Below are 25,179 nucleotides of genomic sequence, written 5' to 3'. Positions count from 1 at the left end.
TGTTTGAAAGAAATTCAAATTTGAGGGATCTATTGCATAAATTGGATTTTAAAATATAATAATATAATAATAATAATAATAATAATAATAATAATAATAATACACAAGAACAGCCGCCCCCACCTTCCATCTTTCCCATTTTTTTCGGCTGAGGACCTCCGACGAAGAGCCTATTTTCCGACAACCTTAAATAACTAGCCAAAACGCGTTTTAACCCCAAATTAATGATAGTAAAACCTTCTTTGTTAACAGCTAACCATAATCGTCCTTAATAACTCGAATTAACATCGTTTAATGGCCAAATCATACCTCTCAAACGGCTGGAAATTTATTAAATACTAATAAAGGGTAATTATCGTCCATTAGTCCAATTTTGACTATAAGTAGACCATACTTCATCGTCTAAACGTGCTCATATCATCCCATTTTACTGAAATCCTCTCTGAATATGGCAATTTTTTCGTCAAATACATTTTTCTAGCGAGTCTCCGTTTACCATCAAACAAGATCATTGCCAGGTAATTGAACTATGGTTTGTTTAGTCATTAACTAAAACCACTAAACAAGATTAACCGTACATGGAGCAAATTTATCAAATTAGAAACCTATGGTTAGGAAGATGATAATGATGAACATGATATATTATTTATATATTTATATTTCCATTCCTAAACTAACTTTACAAGCTGGTCCAGTGGATAAGATGTTGGGTTAACACACATCAGACCCTGGTTTGAACACGGGTTTGTGCATCGTTTTGAGTTTATTTTTTTTAAAACCATTTTCTTATATTTAATAATCAAATAAATTATTTAAAAATCATAATAAATCAAATAAACTTATTTTAAACTAAATTTTATAAATTAAGTATAAATTATATTTCATCATTTTCCATGCAAAACAAACTTTCATAATCGTTAACCCGTTAATTATAATTCGTTCGTTAAAATTATATTTCGTTAAATTTTAATCCATTAAATCGTTAGAAATTAGTTTTAATTCGTAAACTTTCACCCGTGCCTTGAAAATATCATATTTCTCTTATTAATGTTAAGTTATAAATCAAATGATAATAAAATAATATTAAATCGTTAAAATTTCCGTTATAGCATAAAATATTATTAAAATAATAAAAATGCCTTAAATTAGTAAATATTATAATAAAATAATATATATTCCTAACAAATTTTATACAATAATTAGCTTTAATAATCCATTAGTCGTGAGGTTCAACCGTTTCGACTTCTTTGACGCGTTTTTGGCTTTTCTTTTATTTATGCTTTAATACAAAAAGTGAGTTTCTCATACCCCCTTTTACTATTTTATTACTTTTGGGGGTAGTATATGTACTTTACAAATTCAAAATATTATGATTTCGCTTACAAACTACAATTCACTATATGGACTTGTGTGTTACTTAATTACTTGCTCGAACACTCGATTTTCAATTCGATTTTACTACTTATATTAAGTTTGAATTAAATTTTTATTTCAAATTTTGATATATTTTCCATATGTTTATTCAAAGATTTACAAGGTTATTATTGAAATGCGAAAACTCATGTGACTCATGAGCCTTTCAAATTTTGTTTCACGCGATTTTATGTCTTTACTTATTTTTATGGATTATATAGATGGATCCCGATTTTAGGAATCTTTCGTGTAATGTTTCTTTTGATTGTTATACGAATATCATTTTTACGCTCCGTGTTGCATGAATTCTTCACGCTTCGCAGCATGTCTTCTCGTTTTTTCCTCTACGTTGCCCTCGAAACTCAACCCCCAAAAACGATAGCCCATATCCTCAAGCAATTGACTATCGTGTTCTCGACCGTGAAAACCGAAGATTCATCACTAACCACAACAATACATTCAAACCCCAAAGCTACGCCCGAACCAGTCCAGACCCAACACAACTCTTAACACTCAAACCTAACTCAACAGAGATACTTACACAAGAACCCACCCTTTTGTGTAGCTTATGTAATTCCACCACGCCGCTACCACGATGTCGAAATACTCCAAATGGTGATAATTTCGGCCATCTCATCAACTCCTGCCACAAAATTTGACATACTCAATGCCAAACATTTATGCCTATAACCTATTGCTCGACCATTTGCCTTACCTTATGCTCGTACTTCAAGGCTGCTACCTTTGTAGTAACCCGAGCACACCTGCTATACTTAAGAAAACCTAACTTATTTTTTCCATACATTACCCCGCATCCCTTGTCCACTAAAAGTTTACATTTTTTTCTGACATCAATACCTAGTCTTTTCAAACTCATCAACCATGCCTACATTTTTTTAAATTTTCCATGCATACTTTTTCACGCTTATTTCATTTATAAGCACCTATTACTTGAAATTTCAAAGTAGTCAATAAATATATATATATATATATATATTTTCATGTATTCACAAAATATTTTGTTAGACGAAATATATTCAGGTTAATTTTCTCCGAAAGAAATTTCGTTTTAACCAAATGGATTATTATTATTATTACAATGTTTTTCCAAGTATAAATGATACTTCAAATAATGTAAAATCTTTTACTTCAAACAAGCCCTAAGCCCACGAGGCTATTATACTATCACTATAAAAGCTTTATCTTCACCTGGTCATTTTTACTTAGCGATCCTCATTAATGTTTTCATAGGGTGCCGCCCAACAGAAAATCTTTTATATTAAACATTTTATAAAGTTTTTCTTAGCTTTAGCGCTAGCTAAGGATATTTTTTTATCATGTAAATTATTATTATAGTTTATCCTTGAGTTATAAAAACATCACGTTCTTACAATCGATTTTCACAAACTTGAATGAATCTCAACAATCATTTCTTTTCCCTTCTTTGTCAACACTAATGAGTTTCGGATTAAGAAATCATACCACTGCTCCCATAATAACTTTCATACCGCAAAACCCACCTTCGAGAAGACAAGCATCGCAGGTGTATATATATATATATATATATATATATATATATATATAACGTAGACATAATCAAATAATTTTATGTATCGAATTTTTTTTCGAAGGTTGTTCACAAAGTTGATATTGAGTTTTGTTATTTGCTAAATAGTGAGCTATTTTCATACATCATCCATAGTTGCAGTTTTTGAATCGATTTACTTTCGTTATTTCATCTCGCGGTTTATAACCGGTTTTCCATAAACGTAATCGTTTAACGCTCTGTTCCTGAGTTTCATTTAAGAAGGGAAAGGAAAGGATGGAAAGAAACTATTGTGTTCCTGAGTTTAATTAAAGGAAGGAAAACTCAAAACTTGTGTTCCCGAGTTTCATTAAAGGAAGAAAAGAAAAGAAAGGAATGGAAAGATAGAGGAAATAAAGAGTAATTTGGAAGGGTTCCCTTTCCTTTCTCTTGAAAGGAAAGAAAGGAAAAGGGAAAGAAAGGAAAAGAGAAGAATAGAAAGGAATGGAAAATATTTCCTTTCCTTTCCTTTCTCTTGTTTAGTGAACTTGGGAACATAGCGTTAGAGGAAATTGGGACCATGTACATGTTAAGTTCTTAGACGAATTGTTTTGGTTAATTATTTGGTTCTATTTCCTCAATGTTCTAGTCGAATCATTTTGTTATTCTTGATCCAAATGTTTTATCAATTTGAGACCAATGCCTTATTTTGATCTCGAAGTTTCATTTATTTTTGTTGGGTTTTAACAAGATTATCAAAGTCATAAAATCCCAATTTTATGAAAAACGCAGCGGATAAAAGTTTTAAATCTTGTTAGTTTATAGTGTATAAAACCAATTTTATACATGCAAAACCCAAACCCGGATCCAAATACGAAACACATACTATCAAACACATTCATGTCACTATAAGTTCATGCATGTTAATACTACCTTTCAATATGACAAAACCGGGTGAAAGAGATGATGATTGAAAGGCTAGAACTTGAATATGGAAGCTCATCAAGCTAGCATACCCCAAGCTCTGACAATAAACCTTTGTATAGCTAGGATTCACTTGAAAATAACTCCTCCTTCTTCCTTTCCTTCCTTGGCCGAAATTGTTGAGAGAAAAGAGAGAAGAGAGTATGTTTCTTACTTGTGTATATTGTGATATGAGAGAAATATGAAAAACCAAGTCTTTCGAAATGGCACCTATCTTTTGACCAACCAAAGCAATTGCATGTACCCACCAAAAATAATAATGATATAAAATAACTGACAAGTTTTATATCATAAAACTCATATTGTTTTATTTCCCAAAACACAATATAGGTAACATGCTTGGTAACCATTTTCACATATTGTTATTTAACCATCTTAAATAACACTATGGAATGCTCTCTCTCAAATTATAAATCATCCATTCATTTCACAAGTACAATGTATTTAGAAACCCCGTTCCAAATAACGCAAGTGTTAATATTTATTTACTTATGATCATATCATATATAAACAAATATAATTGGTGTTCATAATAGTCTTACCTTCATACTTGTTCTCACAATTAGGAGCAACTACGGACATTTAGAATAATTAACTTATTCATGAACTTAAACATGCTAAAATGGAACATAACTCAAAATGTCATAATGATAAACCATAATCATATGAATGAGTGAAAATAACAATTGTTCCGATATCCAAATACAAAATTAGATCATATCCAATCACTAGAATATCGAAGTCCTAAGGCACAAGTGTGACCTTCATGCTTCGGCCTTTCAAGGAGCTTCGTGAGTGGATCCGCAATGTTTTGATTGGTGTGAACTTTGTGAATACATATCTTTCCTTTCTCAATTTCATCCCTTATGTAGATGAACCTCCGCTCAATGTGCCTCGTCTTTTGATGAGCACAAGGTTCCTTGATTTGAGCAATCGCACCCTCGTTGTCACAAAGATTTCTAGAGGGTCCTGAATGGTACGGACCACCCCTAGGTCGGCAATGAATTTCCTAATCCACGCAGCTTCTTGAGCTGCCAATGAGGCGGTGATGTATTCCGATTCTGTGGTGGACAATGCTACCACATCTTGTTTCGAGCTCTTCCAAGAGATTGCCCCACCATTCATAACGAAAACATATCCCGATTGTGATCGAGAATCATCTCGATCGGTTTGGAAACTCGCATCCATGTAACCCTTTACAACGAGTTCCTCCTCACCCGAACCGTATTTTAGAAACATGTCATTAGTCCTTCTAAGGTATTTCAATATACTCTTAACCGCCATCCAATGGCTACTTCCAATATTATGTTTGAATCTACTTGTCATGCTTAAAACGCATGACACATCCGGTCTAGTGCATACCATTGCATACATGATGGATCCAATAGCCGATGCGTATGGGATCTCATTCATTTTATCTTGCTCTTCCTTTGAGCTTGGACATTGAGATGCACTCAATATCGTTCCTCTTTGAATAGGTACCAAACCTCTCTTAGAGTTCTCCATCTTGAAACTTTTCAAGATTTTGTCAATGTATGCACTTTGATTTAAACCTATCAACCGCCTTGATCTATCCATATAGATCTTCATTCCCAAAATATAGGCGGCTTCACCAAGATCTTTGATGGAAAAACAACTTCCAAGCCATGCTTTTACACCTTCCATGGTTGGAATGTCATTCCCAAATAGTAGTATGCCATCAACATACAATACTAAGAAGGTAATGATGCTCCCACTAGCTTTCTTATACACACAAGCTTCATCATCATTTTTTATGAATCCAAATTTCTTAACTTCTTCATCAAAACGGTGATTCCAACTTCTAGATGCTTGTTTCAATCCATAGATTGATTTCTTTAACTTGCATACTTTGTTAGGATGTTGTGGATCGACAAAACCTTCGGGTTGAACCATATAGACATCTTCCTCAAGATGTCCATTTAGAAAAGCGGTTTTGACATCCATTTGCCATATCTCATAGTTATAATGTGTGGCTATGGCAAACAATATCCTAATAGACTTTAGCATTGCTACGGGAGAAAAAGTTTCATCATAGTCAACCCCTTGAGTTTGAGTGAAACCTTTTGCTACAAGTCTTGCTTTATAAGTATCCAAGTTTCCATGCATATCGGTTTTCTTCTTGAAAACCCACTTACTTCCAACCGGTTTGGAAATAAGAGGTGGTACAACCAAATCCCATACTTGGTTGTCATGCATGGATTGCATCTCAACGTTCATGGCTCCAAGCCATTTGTCACAATCGAATTGTGACATTGCATCACGGTATATGGTGGGTTTATCCGAATCTACCACATAGCATCCATCCATGAAAAATCCATATCTTTCAGGTGGATGACTAATTCTACTGGATTTGTGAACGTTTTGTGTGTTTCGATCAACCATTTGATCATTCTCAACATCTTCTTGTTGATTGCTAGTGACAACCAAACGTGTATCGGCTTGTGGTTCTCGATCCTCCTTGAGTTCCACCGTTCTATTGGTACCTTCCATAAGGAACTTAGTTTCCAAGAACTCGGCCTTTCGAGCAACGAACACCTTTTGCTCGGTTGGGTTGTAGAAATAATATCCCATAGAATCTTTGGGATATCCTACAAAAATACACTTAGTGGATTGACTTTCAAGTTTGTTTTGGGTGTTGTTCTTGACATAAGCCTCACAACCCCATACCTTTAAATATGATAATGATGGAGCCCTTCCATTCCATAATTAAAAAGGTGTCTTGTCCACTTTCTTGGTTGGGGCCATATTTAGAATACGGGCCGCGGAGAGCAAACCGAAATCCCAAAATGGAGGCAATGTGCTTCTAGCCATCATAGATCGAACCATATCTAATAGAGTTCGATTTCTCCTCTCGGACACACCATTATGTTGTGGTGTTCCGGGTGGAGTAAGTTGTGAGATGATCCCAAAACTTCTAAGATGATCTTGGAAAACATCACTCAGGTATTCTGTAACGCCCGTTAATTCCGGTTTCAAGAATTAAAGCTTGTAGAGTATGTATAATTCTCGGGATTTATCCGACGTTTCTCGGAAGCCTTTACGTTATCCCGGTACGTTAAAGAACTTAACTTTTCCTTCTATTTTTCCTTACACTTCAATTTGGAGGGACTTAGATGTAACTATTTTATTTATATCATAAAACAAATAAACCCTAACTCCTAACCCTCTCTAGCAGCCGATCGGACCTCAAGACCCCCCCCCCCCCTTGCTCGTTTTTCTTCTGCCCAGCCAAATTTCATCCGTGAAAACTTAAATTCAAGATCGGTTTTATGATTCCCCATGTCTTTTACACCTTAATTGATCATATTAACGCGCTTATTGGTCGTTAAGGTTGTGTTTTGATGATAACAGTTTGCTGACAGATTCGTATACGTTTATTGTAGGGTCTGTAAAGCGATGATAATCCATTGTTTTTGATCGATTCTTGATTCCATGATGTTCTACTTTGAGTCTAGTTTCCAGAAAGGTATAATACGTAATTTTTGAACGATATTTGAATGGTTTTTGTGAATTTATAAAATCGAGTGTCAAAGCTGATGCGGGATGACGGATTCTAGTCTGTCTTCCCGACGTCATAAACTTTTTTCGACATGTCCAAATTGGTTGGTTCTACTTCTGGAAGTTAGTATTTTTAGTTAGGAACCAAACCCAATTGGAATCGTTTAATTTGTTTTGGTAATGAATTTTATAAAAATAAAACCATTTTGTTACACACTGAAATAGCTGCACGTACCTTGCTGTGTTGGAGGAATTTTTATAATTTTTGTGTCCAATAGAAAAATATAATAAAAATATTTTTATAAACCTAAGACATTTATTAAAGTCTGGTAAAAATTTAATAATTTATTTCAAAGGTTATCCTATGTAATTAAATGCATCTTCGTATGCTAAAATCTACATGTTTTACTCGTTATTGATCGATAAGTTCGTTTTAGGCTTAACCGGTGGATGTTCAATTGTGTTCTTGTCGGGGCTGTTTGAAGTGAGTTTTTGCACACAATCTTCCTAGGTATGTCCCGTATATCATACTCAAAGATTATGTTCATAGGTGTTCGTTAAGTTGATCAACTAGTTGTAGTTTGATTGTTATGTTCGGTTGTTTAGAATTGTTGAGTTTGATGCGTTAATCGGTTGGATGACCAACCGAATCAGTTTGCATGGCCCTAGGGAGTCTAAGGGCTGTGGGAAAATTATGTTTTTGATGCTCGGGGCTGTTGTGGTTAGTGCTTCGTCAATCGAGTCGGTGGTGCGCGAAATTTCGTTTAAATGTTAAAGTAAGAGTTGTAAAAAGGAACCGTTAACCCTATCAACTCGGGTGACATAATCTTGATGAATGAAAAGATTTAAAATGGAATTTGGTCCATTTGGGGCAGATTCGTTTAACCAATGGTTTTAAGGTTTATTACACGCGCATTCGACCCGATTTGATTACCCTTGGGCCTTGGGCCAAGTTGTTGGGCCTTGGGCCAAGTGTTGGGCCTTGGGCCAAGTTGTTGGGCCTTGGGCCAAAGTGTTGGGCTTGAACGGCCCATTAGGCAAGAGTGTTCTTACGGTCTAGTTTAGTAACGTGTTGTGTATAATTTACAGGCCCTTGCTTGTGATTGTGCACTTAGGGATTTTCTAGCTCGTTGCAGGTGTTCGATTGATTCCAAGTGAGTTCATGATGCCCTTTTTACTCTTTTTACTTTTGGGCTAGCATGCACACCCAAGTGTTTTCTTACATGATGAAATGTTTTAAACGAATTTATATAGGCTTGCTAGCATATGGTAGGCCTTGGGATGTTAAATATATATATATATGTATATACATTATTGCTTGGCCTATATCTGGCGATGTTGTAGTCGTTTCGACTACTAATGTTGTGTATGCCTACTTTGTGTTTGCATGCACTGATGTTACGTGTTTGGGTTGTACGTTTGCTCGACCCTGATGTTATACGTGGATGTTATATATATATATATATATATATACTGTGATATATATAGAGATGTAATTGAAAGGATGTTTACATATACATTTTGTATATGTATGTATGAGGATGTTTAGCTTTCGGTAATAATGATTTGATGGATACACCCTTTTACTTTTTAAAACTTTTGGTATGACTATCATAACTATTACTACTGATATTATTTACTTAAAACTTGAACACACTCAGCTCAAGCTGACATTGTGTGCATGTTAGTGTGAGTTTCAGTTTAGGAAGAGGATGTCTTATCGCTTGGACTTGCACGAAGCTACTTGGACGGTGAAGGGTATACGGGAATTGAAGTTTTACTATTGAACATTTATTTTTAAAAGTTTTTATTTAAAGATAACTATGTTGATTTTGGGCAACATTCCCGGGTTTTGGGAACTTATTTTATTATTTATGTTTTCCGCTGAATTATACTCTGAGATATTTGTTTAAATGGAAGAAACCGTTTTCAAGTTTAATTATTTTTACGAGTGTTTTGAATGATTACCAACTGTGGGGTTCCCGGGGTTCGGGGCCTTACATATTCACCTCCTCTATCCGAACGAAGTACTTTGATGGTTTTATCGAGTTGATTTTGTACTTCATTTTGGAAGATTTTGAACATTTCAAAATCTTCATCTTTGTGTCTTAACAAGTACACATACCCATAACGACTATAGTCGTCAATAAAGGTAATGAAGTATCTTTCACCATTCCTTGTCATTGCCTTAAAAGGATCACATACATCCGAATGTATGATACCTAATAAGTCTTTTGCCCTTTGGTTTGTTCCACTAAAGGGGTCCTCGGTCATCTTTCCTAACATACAAGACTCGCATTTATCAAATGAATCACCTTCACTTGATTACAAAAGACCATTCTTTTGAAGTGTATGTATGCGATCTTTGTTTATATGGCCAAGGCGACAATGCCAAAGATAAGTTTTACTCAAATCCATTTTGAGTCCTTTGGTGCTTGATTGGTATAACATGTTATCATAAGATGTGTTATTATGAACCAATTCATAAATGCCATTAGATGGCATTGCTTTAAAATAAAATACATCACTCATGAAAACATAAATACAATCATCCATAAACTTAAAATCATAACCATATTGTCTTAGAAGTGAAACAGAGATAATATTCCTAGTCAAACTAGGAGCATACAAAACATTATTTAAAATAACTTCCAAACCATTTGGAAGCTTCAAAATGTAGCCCCCTCGGGCTTCGACAACAACCTTTGCTCCGTTGCCCATGAAGAGACTAATATCTCCCTTCTTGATTCCTTCATTTCCTTTGAACCCCTGCAACAAATTGCAAATGTGAGTTTCACATCCGGTATCCAATACCCATGTGTTAGAGGAAATAATATTAAGATCAACATGAATCATGAAAGTTGTACCCGAGGTTTGCCCTGCATCCCTCTTAGCTTTCAACTCTTTTAGATAGGTTGGACAATTCCTCATCCAATGCCCTATCTCCCCACATCCAAAGCACGGATCCTCCACGCAAACCTTTGGCTTCTTTTCTTTCGGTTTGGGTGGTCCCGCTTTCACCTTTCCCTTGAACTTAGCCATGACTTGTCCCTTACCTTTGGCAACCTTTGCCTTAGGTTCTGGGTGATGCCTCTTCCTATTACCGCCTTCATTGATTGTTAGAACGGGTAAAACCTTTTTGCCCATTCCCGTCTCGGCCGTGTTGAGCATTGCGTGAAGCTCACCAATGCTCTTGTCCCACCCATTCATGTTATAATTCATAACAAAAGTCTCAAATTTCTTGGTTAGCCTAATTAGGATCAAATCCGTGGCTAACTCGTTTGAGACGCGACAATTAAGGCACTCGAGAAGATCAATGTGGCTTTTCATCTTAAGCACATAGGAGGAAACAGATTGGGTTTCTTCCATACGACATGCATGAAGCACTCGAACCGTTTCGAAGCGCTCCACCCTAGCTTGTGTAAGGAACATTTCCTTAAGTTGGGTGATCATGTCGTATGCCCCATCAAGTTCAAAATCCTTTTGAATTTCGGGAATCATAGTTCCCAACATGACGCAAGAAACTTGCACGGAATCCTCATTGTGCTTTACCCAATTGTTATAGTTATCAGCATCGTCAATGCTAGGTTCTTCGGGAATAGGCTCGTCTATTACGTAATATTTCTTTTCTTGCTTGAGAACGATTCTCAAGTTTCGATACCAATCCATAAAGTTGGTATAGTTTAGACGATCCTTATCAAGAATAGATCTTAGTGATAGGTTGTTAACGGGTGGAATAATAACGTTAGGTAGATTGTTGATTGCGGCCATCTACAAATATAACAAAGCTCAATTTTAGTATCTTCGATACCAATAATTAATTTTAATCGTTAATACCCTGTATGTCTCCTAGACAATTAGTGATTAAAATCTAGAACCCAACATTACATTCAAATAGTAGTTAGGTGACCTTTATCCTACTATTTAAATTAACAAGGTAGTTAACGTTTGACAATTGCAACCCTTTGCAACTTCTAGTTTTATGGGATCGGTTAAACATAATATGTTTAGTTGGCATGTTTAATCCCATCAACACCATTGTATACCATGCTTCGGTGACCCTATTCACATAGTTTCCAATTTAAGTCGTCCTACTTATACACACGTGTGAGTTTACACATACAAGTGGGTAGGTGACCTTTATCCCACAAATATGGTAAACCCACCTCAAACTCACAAGTTTCCTCCAACACGGTTAGGTGACCTTTATCCCATACCGAGTTCCCAAGTGATTCGAGTGTTGTACAAAAGGATGGTGTTCGACTTATTTTATAAAAGGGATTTTAGTTTTCTAAATTCTAGATTGGAAAACCTTTTATGTACCTTCCATTTGCATGCATTCAAATGTATGGTATTTAGTTGAAAAACCATTTTCAAAATTCCTATTAATAAAACCCATTTTATTATGAAATCATTAGACTTTAATAAAACCAATTTTATTACCTAACGATTTCTAAGGAACCAATTTTATGCTAGTTGTTGATTTTAAGTTGTTAACAATCCAAATTGTAATAACACAAATAAAAGTAAATCAACCATGCAAGCATAAATATACAACCACAAGTTCATAACCATAGCCTCCTAATATTGACTACACTTGTTGACCGAAGACAAGTGTGTCAAAAAGGTCTTTCCTAAGGGACCCGAAATGACATAATCTTGTGTCGGTGAACTCCCACTTGATCCTGCATCCAAATGCTCCAAGTGTTCACCCCCGTGTTGTTGTCTCCACTTTATTTGGGCTTCCATCCTTGCATCTTCTTTTACAAAATATGTCCTAATACATTTTTCTAGTAAAAGAAATGCATCTAATCTACTTATTATTACAAACCAAATGAATGAATAAATAGATTACAAACCCAAATAAATATTACAACCATATCGAATGAACAAACAACCACTTGAATGAACAAACACATTTATTCAACCAAACACAAGGCCATGGCTAGGTTATGAACATCTATTACACATCCAAATATGCAATAATCCAAGACCAAAAAATGGTTCCCCTTTCCCTCAAACTTTCGGCCCAAATAACAACCAAACCGAAAGTTTCGGGTTTTTGTCCAAACAACGCAATCAATCATCCAAATGACTTAGTTTTCAAGATTACCACATGCATGTAAAGTATAACCTTGAAAAACCATGGGGTAACCAAAACCCCTAAAATTTTCGGCCATATGGTAAAACCCCACCATAAACCCGAAAATTTTTGGGTCTAATGAAGCATGCATCCGTATAAGCGGCTCTTGATGCCATTGTTGGGTTTTAACAAGATTATCAAAGCCATAAAATCCCAATTTTATGAAAAACGCAGCGGATAAAAGTTTTAAATCTTGTTAGTTTATAGTGTATAAAACAAATTTTATACATGCAAAACCCAAACTCGGATCCAAATACGAAATTCATACTATCAAACACATGCATGTCACTATAAGTTCATGCATGTTAATACTACCTTTCAATATGACAAAACCGGGTGAAAGAGATGATGATTGAAAGGCTAGAACTTGAATATGGAAGCTCCTCAAGCTAGCATACCCCAAGCTCCGACAATACACCTTTGTATAGCTAGGATTCACTTGAAAATAACTCCTCCTTGTTCCTTTCCTTCCTTGGCCGAAATTGTTCAGAGAAAAGAGAGAAAAGAGTATGTTTCTTACTTGTGTATATTGTGATATGAGAGAAAGATGAAAAACCAAGTCTTTCAAAATGGCACCTGTCTTTTAACCGACCAAAGCAATTGCATGTACCCACCAAAAATAATAATGATATAAAATAACATGAGAAGGAGACAAAAGGGGGGGGGGGGGCACCCTTCACCCATTTCAAATTTCATATATATTTTTTTATTTAAATAAGTTTTATATCATAAAACTCACATTGTGTTATTTCCCATAACGCAATATAGGTAACATGCATGATAACCATTTTCACATATTGTTATTTAACCATCTTAAATAACACTATGAAATGCTCTCTCTCAAAGTATAAATCATCCATATGATCTATTCATTTCCCATGTACAATGTATTTAGAAACCCCATTCCAAATAACGCAAGTGTTAATATGTATTTACTTATGATCATATCATATATAAACAAATATAATTGGTGTTTGTCTAGCTTGTTATTGGGTATGACGACTTGGATCATAACGTACTAGCCACATCAATAATAATACGTGTCTTGGACAGACCGAGTCCAACAATTTTGTCCTCGATATTTTATCAAATTGAGATTTATGTCTTACTTTGGCCTCGATGTGGCAATTACTTGTTCTGCTACTTTTAACCTCAATGTTGCCCTTATTGAAAATTTTCATTTGTTTAACGATTCATTATTGACTCCAAGAATTTACTATATTCGGGTATTTTGATATTAAAGTGTCGAACCCAATGCTTTACTGACTTACACGTTTATATTGTGTTGGCTTGATGTCACATTTATTTACTCTGTTATTCTCGACTCCAATGTTTCATTTAATTATATTGATGTTCATGACTTTAACGTTTTCATTCATTATTATTATTTTAGGTTACTCTAGAATCTCGTTTGTTTCAGTAAAACTTCAATATCATCGTTTGTTTCGTTTAAACTTCAACGATTTCATTTATTTTGACCTAATGTTTCGCTTATCCTTGACCTCAAGAACTTGCTTATATATTTTTGTTATTTTCAATCCTTAAAGTTTAGTGTTCTTGCTTTAAAAGCTTTCATATAAGAATTTATTTTATTTTAAAACCCACACAATGGGACGGATTATGTGGACCATCCGATGATAAAGGTAATTACGGGTCGACACGTAATTATTCAAGTCCTCGCATAGAAGACATATTAAGTACGTTGTGTGCAATAACTCGGAACCTGGAATGATTTTGAAATACGGGAGAAATGCAGTATGATAAGGGCATGGTGGATATATCGCTGGTGCATCCTATATAAAAGTGTCCTTGCCATATTCATATTTGTGACGTCTTTGGGGTTATTCAAAGTTCGAAGTTATTGTTTTTATTTCGATCATGTATAGTTAAAATTGTTAAAACCTCTAACAACTCCTTATATTAGCTGTTTTCTTTTAAAATTTTATTTGTATTATAATTTTGGGACGAAATTTCCAAAAGTTGTGAATCCTGTAACATTCGTTACTTTTCAAACCCGAAAACCCAAACCATTTTAAATATTTGGTTTTTGTTTATATATATATATATATATATATATATATATATATATATATATATATATATATATATTCGATGTTTTGTATTAAATATTACAACATATATTACGTGTGTAAAAAAAACAAAAAAAAAAACGATGTTACATAGGGTTTTCACAACTCAAGTGAGTTTTCATTTTATACTTCCCCTATACACACACACACACGTAAAGTTTCGTTTCATGCATTTTAAGTGGCATTCGACATTTTGTTTGTATTTGTGATTGTATTCGTTAAACCGACCCGTCTTGCCGTTTCATGTATTTTATTCATCGTTTGTCGTTAATATAATGTTGTCGATGATTTGCGATTATCATTCGTTGGTTTTCTATTTATTTTGTCCAATAAACAAATCTCAGGGATTTAAAACTCTTATTTTAAGCGATTTCCAGACTACACGGGTATATTGCATAAATAATATACATTTCCAAAGTTCGAGGTTCTTATTGTAAATTATAATTTCAATCTTTGTTTAAAAGAAATTCAAACTTGAGGGACCTATTGCATAAATTGGATTTAAAATATAATATAATATAATATAATAATAATAATAATACACAAGAACAGCCGCCCCCACCTTCCATCTTTCCTGTTTTTTCTGGTTGAGGACCTCCGGCGACCAGCCTATTTTCCGGAGGCCTTAAATAACAACCCAAAACGCATTTTAACCCAAATTAATGATAGTAAAACCTTTCTCTGTTAACGACTAACCATAATCGTCCTTAATAACTCGAATTAACGTCGTTCAATGGCCGAATCATACCTCTCAAACGGCCGGAAATTTATTATATACTAATAACTGGTAATTATCGTCCAACGGTCCAATTTAGACTATAAATAGACCATATCTCATCGTCTAAACGTGCTCATATTATCCCATTTTACTGAAATCCTCTTTGAATATCGTAATTTCTTCGTCAAAGACTCTTTCTCGGCGAGTCTCCATTTACCATCAAACAAGATCATTTCCAGGTAATTGAACTATGGTTTTAATTCATTTTTAGCCAATAACTAAAACCCCTAAACAAGATTAATCGTACATGGAACAAATTGATCGAATTAGAAACCTAGGGATAAGAAGATGATGATGATGATGAACATGATATATTATTTATATATTTATATTTCCATTCCTAAACTAACTTTACAAGCTGGTTCTGTGGGTAAGATGTTGGGTTAACACACATCAGACCCTGGCTTGAACCCGAGTCAGTGCATCATTTTGTGTTTAGTTTTTTTAAAACCATTTTCTTATATTTAATAATCAAATAAATTATTTAAAAATCATAATAAATCAAATAAAATTATTTTAAACTAAATAAAATTTTTATAAACTAAGTATACATTATATTTCATCATTTCCCATGCAAAACTAACTTTCATATTCGTTAACCCGTTAATTATAATTTGTTCGTTAACTTTATTTCGTTAAACTTTAATCCGTTAAACCGTTAGAAATTAGTTTTTATTCGTAAAATTTAACCCGTGCCTTGCAAACATCATATTTCTCTTATTAATGCTAAGTTATAAATCAAATAGTATTGAAATAATATTAAACGGTTAAAATTTCCGTTAAAGCATAAAATATTATTAAAATAATCTAATGACTTAAATTAATAAAAAGTATAATAAAATAATATATATTCCCTACAAATTTATACAATAATTAACTTTAATAAATTATGTTAGTTAGTCATTAAATTTTCGTATTATTTTATTTATAGTTCGTGAGGTTCAACCGTTTCGACTTCTTTGACACGTTTTCGGATTTTCTTTTATTTACGCTTCAATACCAAATGTGAGTTTCTCACACCCCTTTTTAACTCTTTTATTATGTTTGGGGCTAGCATATGTATTTTACAAATTCAAAGTATTATAATTTCGCTTACAAACTACAATTCACTATATAGACTTGTGTGTTACTTGATTACTTGCTCAAACTTACTTGCACGTGGTAGCCTAAATAAGCATGATCATACGCCCCCCTTTGCACTCAGGACCATTTTGTTTCGAGTAAAATGGCCTCATTATCCGAGTACGTTGGTTGTCCCTAACTAGAAAGGACCTTACTTGCGCGATTATCCCAGTACGTTGGTTGTTACCAACTGGAAAGGACTTTACTTGTTCATTTAACACTTGTTCATGAATTGTATGATTTTTACGTAATTATACCAAACTGTGTGAACTCACCAACTATTTAGTTAGTTGACATTATTTTATACATATGCTACAAGTACCGTTATTAGAGGATGAAGCTCGATGAAGACACTAGACTTAGGTTGTTTAAACAAATGGACAAAATGTTTAGTTGTATTAATATTTCCTTGTATTCTTTGTTTTCAAACTTGTGTATTTGATGTTGAAATTAATTAATAATAATATTGTCACTTAGTAGTGTAACATGTGTTTTGAGCAATCTGTACGTCACACTCGGGCGTTTCCGCTTAAGCCGGGGTGTTACAAGACTAGAGGCCAAAGTTGGGTGTGAAGCTCTTGGGGGTGTGGTTAGCTGGGATGCAGGTTGTATCAGTAGCTTACCCATTAACATAGCTTCAAACATAGTGGACCTAATGAGATGTCTTACTCACCCGTGTGACCCTTAATGTAAGGTCCTCTTGCTTCGTTCCTGTATGGCGGTTGTTAAATTGTTATTCGATCTCCGAATATACCGGCATATGTTTGTTAAAGATGTCATCTCTGTTTTTGTCAAAGGGCTCCGTGAGGCGATCGAGGATATTGTAGCATGTGGGGATCCATTTTTGGGGGATTTTCAATGGAGACTAGCCTCTCTCCCAATCCTTTTTTGGGCTTAGCTTTATATTAAGATGAGGATGTTTCCACCTATGCTTTCGTAGCATCGAGGGCATAATCTAGGAAGTTGCAGGACCACATTTTGCGGGATTGTGGTGTTGATGGGTTGGATTCGGATTATGGGTGTGCGTTGGATTGTTTGCATAGTTCTCTTCCCGATTTTGATCTTGTCGGGTTCACTACTAAGGGCACCGCCCCTCCTAAAGCTCAATATGCTTTGGCGAGTGCCATCTATTGTAAAATCGTCCAAAGTTTGGGAGAGAAATTTAGCTTATCCACTCGCTAGAAAGCGGGCATTGGAATGTCTTCAAGCTTCCCATGTTCAAGATTTCTTGACCATCATCCCCATCTAAGGGTTAGGCCAACACATGTCAACAATGGAGAGCCAGGCCATTCTTAAATATTTTTTTAATGATCCCACCGTTCCCAGTTGATGAGCCATGCCCGGTTTGCCGTAAAGTTTGTTTGGATAAAATGGTGAACATGCGGTTCATTGCAAGGAACTTCCGGGGTTTAAATATAGACATGATTTGGTCAGAGATGTCCTTTGTGATGTGTTAAAACAAGCAGGGATTTCAGCAAAAAAAGAAACTCCCGTGAATTTCCTGTTGGATCCACTTGAAGGGAGGTCTACTCTTCGGCCAGCAGATGTTCTTGTGTTTAGATGGGCAGGAGGGAAGCACGCTTGTGTAGGCCTTACTAGAATATCCTCGCTTTCGAGTTTAGGGACACCATGTTTGTTGTAAGGAAGGTCGTGTTGAAAGCAGAATCAGAAAAAATTGCTAAGCATGAGAAAGCATGTGCCGAGAATCAACACGTCTTCGTTCCCTTTGCCTTTGATACATTTGGCCCTTGCCCGAAGCCATTACGTTTCTGAAAATAGTTCAGCGGGTTGTGCACAGTAACTTATCGACACCAAGAACCATAACTTTGTTTTAGTAGGATCGGGTTTACCATTCAAAAGGGGTGACAAAACAACTTGTTGCCTGCTTTTCTATTGTAATCGAATCCCTTTGTTCAATATAAATTAAATGTAAAATAATCAATGATAGCAACAATTTTGTGAGTAAAATAAAAATACTCAACACCTTAACTCTCTAGTCTGCTAAAAAAATAAGTTGCATAAGCTTAGTTAAATAATAAAGTAGGAAAAGAAAGTGAGAAAATAAAGCAATATCTACTTTAGGCAACACCCCACTTCGTATATGTGGTTGGAGAACATGGAGAGTGCATGGATGACGTGCTAATTCGAATTATATATCCTTATCAAAAATGAATACTGCCCTCAAAGAGAGCTTGAAAAGTATGGAGCATCTAATTTCTTGAATTCTTTGTCTGTCAATGTTAAGGTAATGCTCATTTGCCTTAACAAGCAAGTGAATTTTAACATTTATCAAAACTGGTCGGATAAATACTTTGTGGTTTATAAATTATAATAGTGATTTTTGAAGTTTACACTTAAGTTGAGTGTTGACCCAAAATGATTTACTAGCTCCTTTGTCCCGTAAAAGGCTATTTGACTATTTGTTGTAGGCGCCAAAGGGTCCGGCAAAGCTGGGGTGGCCAGGTTATACCGCACTGGGTCGTTAAGGACGGGGCGTTAAGAAGCACCAATTAGCCGGGTAACGGACTTTTATCAAGGAAATGATTGGGCCACTCAAATAAACAATCAAACTTTTTTTTCTTTTATTTAATGTCTAATACGCGAATTATTGAAAACTCTGCTATCTACGACAGTACACTTTAACTAGCTAGCAAATCTTTCACAACAACCAGCCAAATAAATAGATAAGTTCGTCCCAAAATGAGTTAAAAGGGCAAATATTAAAGAGGAAATCTTCTGTTTCCTATTTAAAAACAAACAAAATAGAAATTTTATACTCTATGTTGAAATCACCAAGGGCATTTGGTCTTGCTTCGGGTGCGAGAGGTCCCGAGTTCGATTCTCGGAATGCCCCCCTATGCTAAGTTATTTTATTTTTGAGGGTAAACTTTTTATTTGTCATATATGGAAACATGGAGGGTTAGAATGAAAACTGTTATAAACCCATAAACCCACCCTTGGAAACATCCCTTTGCTGGACTGGTTCAAATCAAAGATCGATCTGATTGGTTTGTGTGTTTGTTTAAGGTTACAATTAATTTAATTTAATTTCGAAATAAATTAAGTTTGTATCAATGAATAGAACTTGGTCGTGGTCGTGGTCGTGTTCAGTTCGTAGGGTTTAAGAAATTTAGTTTCCCCCTTTTGTTTCTTTTGCTATTAGGGTTGGTTAATTTTGTCTAAAAATCAATGCTTGTTTCTTTTAATGATGATATAGAAAGCTTCGTAAATAGGTTCAAAACTTACTGATAGACTGTTTACAAAATCCAAGCGTTTCCATTCTTTAAATGAAATATTTATCAAACTTGAAATAGAAATCGAAGCTGTTATTGGAGCCGACCCATGTAGATCAATCAGTTTGTTGCTAATGTATTTGCTATTTGATTTTGCATTCGATGGGTTTGCTTTACATTTAGCGTTTTATTTGCATCAATCTGTTTGTTATTAATCGTTTTACTAGGTCTGTAAACGAACCAAACATTCAGTGAACTGTTCGTGAACTATTCGGCGGGAAGTTCATTTGTGTTCGGTTTTTTAATAAACGAACATGAACAAAATGTTTGTGTTCGTTTAATTAAACGAGCAAACCTGAACACAGGTCTCGTTCATTCATTTATGTTCGTGAACGTTTGTATATGTTCGTTTATGTTTGTTCATATGTCCATTTATGTTTGCATATGTTTCTTTGTGTTCATCTATGTTTGTTTGTGTTTATTTAAGTATGTATGTTCAATTATGTTTGTTTTTGTTTAATTATGTACATTTATGTTCGTGAACTGTTCGTAGCTTCGTTTAGAATTTAAATAAACGAACGTGAACATGTTCATTTTAAAAAAAACTAACATGAACACCAAATAACGAGCATGAGCTTACCCTTGTTTGTGTTCGTTCGGTTCGTTTAAAGTTAAATGAACGAGCATGAGCTTACCCTTGTTTGTGTTCGTTCGGTTCGTTTACAGGCCTACATTTTACACAAAACACCACAATCTGTAGTGATTCAGTTAATATACTTCTCGCTTGATATTTGGGCAGCCTCTCCCACATATAAGTCACTATAACCTAAAAATTATATCGTTTTAAGAAGTTATTTTGTGAGTCTGACGAAGCTATTGCAGACCCAATGCTTGTTCAATTATCATATGTTTAGGTATGCGGTTTTTAGGTTGTATATTCTCCAAAGTACAACCAGTTCTTATATAGACACATGAAGATCACTTTTATATTTTGCAGTTACCACATGATTTTGATTCGGGAACTATCTTATTGGATTGGATGATGATGCAGTGGTGCAGTTATCATTACAAATTTTGGTTAGAATAGGTTTGTCCATCTATCCTATGAATTTTTATATGTATTTTGTTTGCTCAAGTAGTTATAACTACTATATGCTTCGCATTCTATTTTACACATTCATATAGTTTTTACTGTGCCTGTGGCTCTTTTATGTTAAGTTTGTGTACTGTAAACTTACAAGTTTGTTAAAAAATGAAATACGGAAAAGGCCCCAATATTTTTTTGTTGCTTTAGGCCTCCAAAAAGGTTGCGCCGACCCTCTAAATAGGGCCCCATATTATTATTATTTTAACAAATTTTTTATATTGAAAAAATGCGGTTGCTTGCTGCTAATTGCTAAACATCGAAAGGGGTAGTAGGGCAAAATCATATATGGATGGCAGATAAATCGCCGATGCATTACAAGATTATCATTTACTCTTCATCGTTTCCACAACTATTCAAATATCAGTTCCCCTTTGAGTCAACAGGTATAAATGGAAACTGGATTACTAATTTCTTATCAATGGAAAATCCATTCATAGTTTTTTTGTCATATGACCTGTGTGATTGTGTTTTGTGTATTACTACTCCCTGCTGTAGTATATTTTGCAATTCTTAATTTTATGTAAAATGTTAACCCTAAATTTATTAAATTTTGTCATGGTTATTGCATGCAGAGATAAAAGGGTCATGGCTACTGTCTTTGTTTAATTGTTGTTAAAGCATGAGAGGTAACATCTCTTGCATATGTTGATATAGGCACATTTGAAGACATTTATATTATTCATGTTTGTATTTGTACTTGTTGATTGATTGTTGATGCTAGTTAGTGTCTTTTTGTAAGTGTTTGAACAAGAATAAGAAAGTTGCAATAATGTTTCTGGCTATCGGCTATTTAGGATAATTTGTGTCATTTTTCATAATAGCTCGAAGCCTATATTGAAAATACATATAGCATAAGAGTTTTTAACACAATAATTGCAGGGCATCGTTTCAAGGCTTAGAAATCTATATGTGTGTTAACGAGTCGTATTCTATATCCAATGCTCAGGCTTGTTATTGGAGGTAGGTAAGACTCTTTGTTCTTCTCATCCATCATTATAATTATTATATTTATTATTACTAACTTCTGATTTATATTATTCACATTATAAAGACCTTAATTTTTTATATGTATTTGATTTTACTTCCAGATTGCTTCCAAACTACAAAAGTAACTATATTTCAGAACTTGCTTGTTTTAATCGGTGTCTTCATACATCATATTCACCAAAAGAAAATGGGAGCAGTGATCGGGCGATCGATGTTGACCTTCTTTTTCACTCTAGCACGAATGCTCACCTTGCCAAGCGCGTTCACGCATTACTTATCGTGTTGGGTAAGGTCCAAAGTTTATTTATTTCCACCCGACTTCTCAATCTATATTCCAATCTCGGTAACATCTCGTTATGTCAACAAACATTTGATCAAATCCCGAACAAAGACGTTTACACATGGAACTCCATTATATCTGCATATGTCCGCAATGGTATTCCTACCGATGCTGTGACTTGTTTATACAAAATGTTGAAGCATGACATAAAGCCCGATTTTTATACTTTCCCGCCTGTTTTAAAGGCGTGTCGGGATTTAAACAACGGGAGTAGAATACACGCGTTGATTTTGAAAACAGGGTTGGAATGGGATGTGTTTGTGGCAGCTTCTTTGGTGCATATGTACTGTCGGTTCGGTTTATTTGATGCTGCTTACCAAATATTTACAAATATGCCATTTCGGGACATGGGTTGTTGGAACGCAATAATCTCGGGGTTTTGTCAAAACGGGAAAGGTGAAAAGGCGTTGGAGGTTTTGGATGAGATGAGACACGGAGGAGTTAAAATGGATCCTGTAACGGTATCCACTATTCTCCCGGTTTGTGCACAAATGGATAATATGGTGCAAGGAAGACTGACACATTTGTATGTTGTGAAACACGGGTTGGAGTCTGATTTGTTTGTTGGCAATGCGATTATTAACTTTTATGCAAAGTTTGGTGAAGTAGAGGATGCACAGAAGGTTTTTGATAGCTTGGCAACAAGAGATTTGGTGTCGTGGAATTCAATAATTGCTGCTTATGAGCAGAATACTGATCCGGATCGTGCACTTAATTTCTTTTGTGAGATGCAAATGAATGGGTTTAAGCCTGATTTGCTGACACTAGTAAGTGTTGCTTCAGGTATTGCTCAGTCTCGGGATTCTGAAAGTAGCAGATGTGTACACGGTTTTGTGTTAAGGAGATGTTGGCTTGAAAAAGATGTGATCATCGGGAATGCGGTGATTGACATGTATGCCAAACTGGGAAATGTTGATTCAGCACGGAAATTGTTTGATAAAATCGCTCTTAAAGATGTGGTTTCATGGAACACAATGATTACGGGGTACGGTCAAAACGGTCTAGCAAATGAAGCCATTGAAGTGTACCGTATAATGATAGAAACCGAACACGTCACACCGAATCAAGGAACTTGGGCTAGTGTTATACCGGCTTATGCTCATATTGGAGCCCTAAAAGACGGGGCAAAAACCCATGGGTGGGTTTTGAAAACAGGTCTACTTTTGGACGTGTTTATAGGAACGTGTCTAATCGATCATTATGGGAAATGCGGGAAACTGGATGAGACGATGAACTTATTTTACGAAGTCCCAAAAACGAGTTCGGTCCCGTGGAATGCTGTGATATTGTGTCTCGGTATACACGGACACGGAGAAACGTCTTTGAAGCTGTTTAAAAATATGCTTGATGAAGGGGTTCAGCCAGACGCGATAACTTTCATTTCGTTATTATCCGCGTGTAGCCACTCGGGTTTAGTCGAGCAGGGTGAGTGGTGCTTTGATATCATGCAGCATGACTACGGGATCAAACCAAGCTTAAAGCATTACGGATGCTTGGTAGATTTGTTGGGTCGGGCCGGACAATTAGAAAAGGCATATAATATTATAAAGGGCATGCCGTTACAGCCGGACGCTTCGGTTTGGGGTGCACTTTTGGGCGCGTGTAGGATTTATGGAAATGCTGATTTGGGTAAAGTTGCTTCGGATAAATTACTAGAAGTCGATCCGGATAACGTCGGATATTATGTGTTATTATCGAATATATACGCGAATGCAGGCAAATGGGACGGTGTGAATACAGTGAGATCATTGGCTAACAGTAAGGGATTAAAGAAGACTCCGGGTTGGAGCTCGATTGAATTAAATAATAAAATGGAGGTTTTCTACACCGGGAACCAATCACATCCTCAATGTGATTTAATATACGAAGAGTTGGAAAATCTAACAGCAAAGATGAAGATTCTCGGGTATATTCCCGATTACAGTTTTGTGTTGCAGGATGTTGAGGAGGATGAAAAACAGCATATTCTTACTAGTCATAGTGAGAGATTGGCTATCGCGTACGGTATTATTAACACTCCTGCACGAACGCCTATTAGAATCTTTAAGAATCTGCGCGTCTGCGGGGACTGTCATAATGCCACCAAGTTTATATCTAGGATCACTGAGCGGGAAATTATTGTGAGGGATTCTAATCGGTTTCATAATTTTAAGGATGGTGTATGTTCTTGTGGTGATTATTGGTAATGTTTAATTTCATCTACCCCTCCCTTGATACAGTCCCGTGTTCGTGTTCGTGCGTATCATATTTCATTAACACATGATTGCAAGTTTTATCTGCACGTAGAGGAGGTTGGTGAACTATTTCTATGTGGGCTCGGTTTATTTTACAATTAAGATTATAGATTTGTTTAATTTTACAAGACATTCGGCCTGAATCTAATCGAAATTTCGTCTATTATATAGGGTTTGATCAAACTAGCTGAACTTTTTGTGTGTGTGTGTGTGTGTGTGTGTGTGTGTGAAGGGACCTGCTAGAATGAGGAGATACCTCTATGGCGAAGGTATTGACTTAATATTTTTAGGTAGATGGAACGTGTTTCATTCTCTTTCTGTTATTCCAGTTATTTTTGTATTATATACATAACCAAATTGGGATTTTAAATGACCTAAGAGAGGTGTGTGATCTTATAATGGGTTGCATATTATACACGCTGCTGACTTTTCTGATCCACTTTATCCATTTACACTTGATTGATATTATTGATAACATTAAAATCACCAATAATTATCGTACAAAGCCATTGTTGATTGTTTGTTGTAGCGTGTTGTGTCGTTAGTGGTTTTTTTAAGCTCGGGTTCGGCTCGTTTACTATTTGTTAATTTTTATATATTTATAATTGTTTTAGTTTTTTTAATTATAATTCTATATATAACATAATTTATATTATTTGGTTAA

General features: G+C 35.1%; 1 pseudogene; it reads left to right on the top strand.

Moving 5' to 3' along the window:
• Nucleotides 1-21,892: 21,892 nt before the first annotated feature.
• Nucleotides 21,893-24,473, top strand: LOC143620796 (pentatricopeptide repeat-containing protein At4g33990 pseudogene; annotated as a pseudogene).
• Nucleotides 24,474-25,179: the final 706 nt, after the last annotated feature.

The sequence above is a fragment of the Bidens hawaiensis genome, unplaced genomic scaffold (assembly GCF_021521415.1).
Source record: "Bidens hawaiensis isolate Kalapana, Puna unplaced genomic scaffold, B.hawaiensis_p1.1 tig00002671_1, whole genome shotgun sequence".
Taxonomy (NCBI): domain Eukaryota; kingdom Viridiplantae; phylum Streptophyta; class Magnoliopsida; order Asterales; family Asteraceae; genus Bidens; species Bidens hawaiensis.
Note: the sequence above shows the minus strand (reverse complement) of the source record. Positions and strands in the feature narration are given on the sequence as shown.